This window comes from Alligator sinensis, unplaced genomic scaffold (assembly GCF_000455745.1).
Source record: "Alligator sinensis unplaced genomic scaffold, ASM45574v1 scaffold215_3, whole genome shotgun sequence".
NCBI lineage: Eukaryota > Metazoa > Chordata > Crocodylia > Alligatoridae > Alligator > Alligator sinensis.
Window position 1 is genome coordinate 1661680 of NW_005842175.1, and position 2619 is coordinate 1664298.

A 2619-nucleotide genomic window follows, 5' to 3' on the forward strand; every position below is an offset into this window, starting at 1 on the left:
CCTGGTCCCCTCGAGGTACTAAATGCTTGATCTAAATCTTGATACAATCAATAGAGCTGGCCAAATTCTTTCTAAATTAGGAGTTTTCCAATTAAAAGTGCTGATTCAACAACACAGAAATACTTTGAGAGATCACATCAGTAAGAGAGCATATCAATTTTGTTTACATTTTCAACAATCATTCTTTCATAGAATCATAGAAAATGAGGGTTGGAAGGGACCTCAGGAGGTCATCTAGTTCAAGCCCCGCAAAGCAGGACCAGCCCTGACTATATCATACTAGCTTAGGCGTTGTCTACGTGAGTGTTAAAAACCTCTAAGGATGGAGATTCCACAATCTCTCTGGGTAACCCATTCCAGTGCTTTACTAGCCTCCTCATGAGAGAGTTTTTCCCAATATCTGACCTAAACCTTCCTTGCTGCAACTTTACATCATTGTTCTGTCATCTGCCACCACTGAAACAGTCTAGCTCCATCTTCTTTGTAACCACCCTTCAGGTAGTTGAAGGCTGTTATTAAATCCCCTCTGTCTTCTCTCCTGCAGACTAAATAAGACCAGTTCCCTCACCTCTTCTCATAAGTCATGTTCCCCAGCCCTCTAATCATTTTTGTTGCCCTCGACTGAACTCCCTCTGATTTGTCCATATCCTTTCTGTAGTGGGGAGCCCAAAACTGAACACAGTACTCCAGATGTGGCCTCACCACTGCCAAATAGAGGAGAATAATTACTTCCCTTGTCCTGCTGGCAGCTTTCCTACTAATGCAGCATCATATACTGTTAGCCTCCTTGGTAACGAGGACACAGTGTTGACTCATGTTCAGCTTTTTGTCCACTGTAACCCCTAGGTCCTTTTCTGCAGAGCTGCTGCTTAGCCAGTGAGTCCCCAGCCTGCTCTGGTGCATGGAATTGTTTCTAAATGCAGGACTTTGCACTTGTCCTTATTGAACTTCATGACTTTTCATTTGGTCCAATCCTCCAATTTATTGATGTCTCTCTGAATCCTAGCCCTGCCTTTCAGCGTATCTGCTACTCCCCCCCCACAGCTTGGAGTCATCTGCATACTTGCTGAGGGTGCAAACTACCCCATCTTTTGGATTATTGATGAAATATTGAACAAAACTGGTCTTAGGACCAACACCTGGGGCACTCCATTGGATGACAGCTGCCAACTAGACATTGAGCCTTTGATTACTACCCTTTGAGCCCAACAATCTGGCCAATTTTCTATCTACCTTACAGCCCATTCTTTCAACCTGTACTTCCTTAGTTTGCCTGTGAGAATGTTTTGGGAGACCATATCAAAAGTCTTGCTAAAGTCAAGGTATATTACATCCACTATTCTCTCACATGCACAGAGCAAATCATCTCATCGTACAAGGCAATCAAGTTGGTCAGGCATGACTTGCCATTGGTGAATCCATGCTGACTGTTCCTAACTGCCTTCTCCTCCAAGTGCTTAGAAATGGATTCCTTGAGGATCTGCTCCATGATTTTTCCAGGGACTGAGGTGAGGCTGACTAGTTTGCAGTTCCCCAGATCCTCCTCCTTCCCTTTCTTCATAGTTTCATAGTTTCATAGTTGGTAGGGTCAGAAGGGACCTGAGGAGATCATCTAGTCCGACCCCCTGCCATGGCAGGAAAGAGTACTGGGGTCAAACGACCCTGGCCAGGTGTTTGTCCAGCCTTTTTTTAAAGCCCCCCAGGGTAGGAGCCAGCACCACTTCTTTTGGAAGTTGGTTCCAGGTCCTAGCCGCCCTGACAGTGAAGTAGCGCCTCCTAATGTCTAGCCTGAAACTAGCCTCTGCTAGCTTGTGTCCGTTGTTTCTTGCAACTCCCAGGAGTGCTCGGGGGAACAGGGACTCTCCAATGCCTGCTGGTCCCCCTTGACTAGTTTGTAGACTGCCGCTAGATCCCCTCTCAGCCTTCTCTTTTGGAGGCTGAACAGGTTCAGGTCCCTCAGCCTGTCCTTGTAGGGCCTGCCCTGCTGCCCCCTGGTCATGCGGGTGGCCCTTCTTTGGACCCTCTCCATATTGGCCACATCCCTCCTGAAGCGCGATGCCCAGAACTGAATGCAGTACTCCAACTGCGGCCTGACCAGTGTCGCATAGAGGGGGAGGATCACCTCCTTGGACCTGCTTGAGATGCACCTGTAGATGCACAACAAGGTATGGTTGGCCTTCCTGACCGCGTCCCCACTTTGTCGGCCTATGTTCATTGTGGCATCAATGATGACTCCAAGATCCTTTTCTGTCTCAACACTGGCGAGAAGTGAGTCCCCCAGCCTCTAGGTGTGCCGCTTGTTCTTCCTCCCCAGGTGCAGTACCCTGCACTTGTCAGTGTTGAACCCCATCCTGTTCTCAACGGCCCACCCCTGTAACCTGTCTAGATCCACTTGCAGCCTGTTCCTTCCTACTAGCATACCCACTTCACCCCACATCTTAGTGTCATCTGCGAATTTGAACAGGGTGCTTTCTACCCCCTCGCCCAAGTCACTGATGAAGATGTTGAATAGTGCGGGCTCAAGGACCGAACCCTGGGGGGAACCCCACTACCCACATCCCTCCAGGTCGAATAAGACCTGCCCACCACCACCCTCTGGGTGTGGCCCTCCAGCCAGGT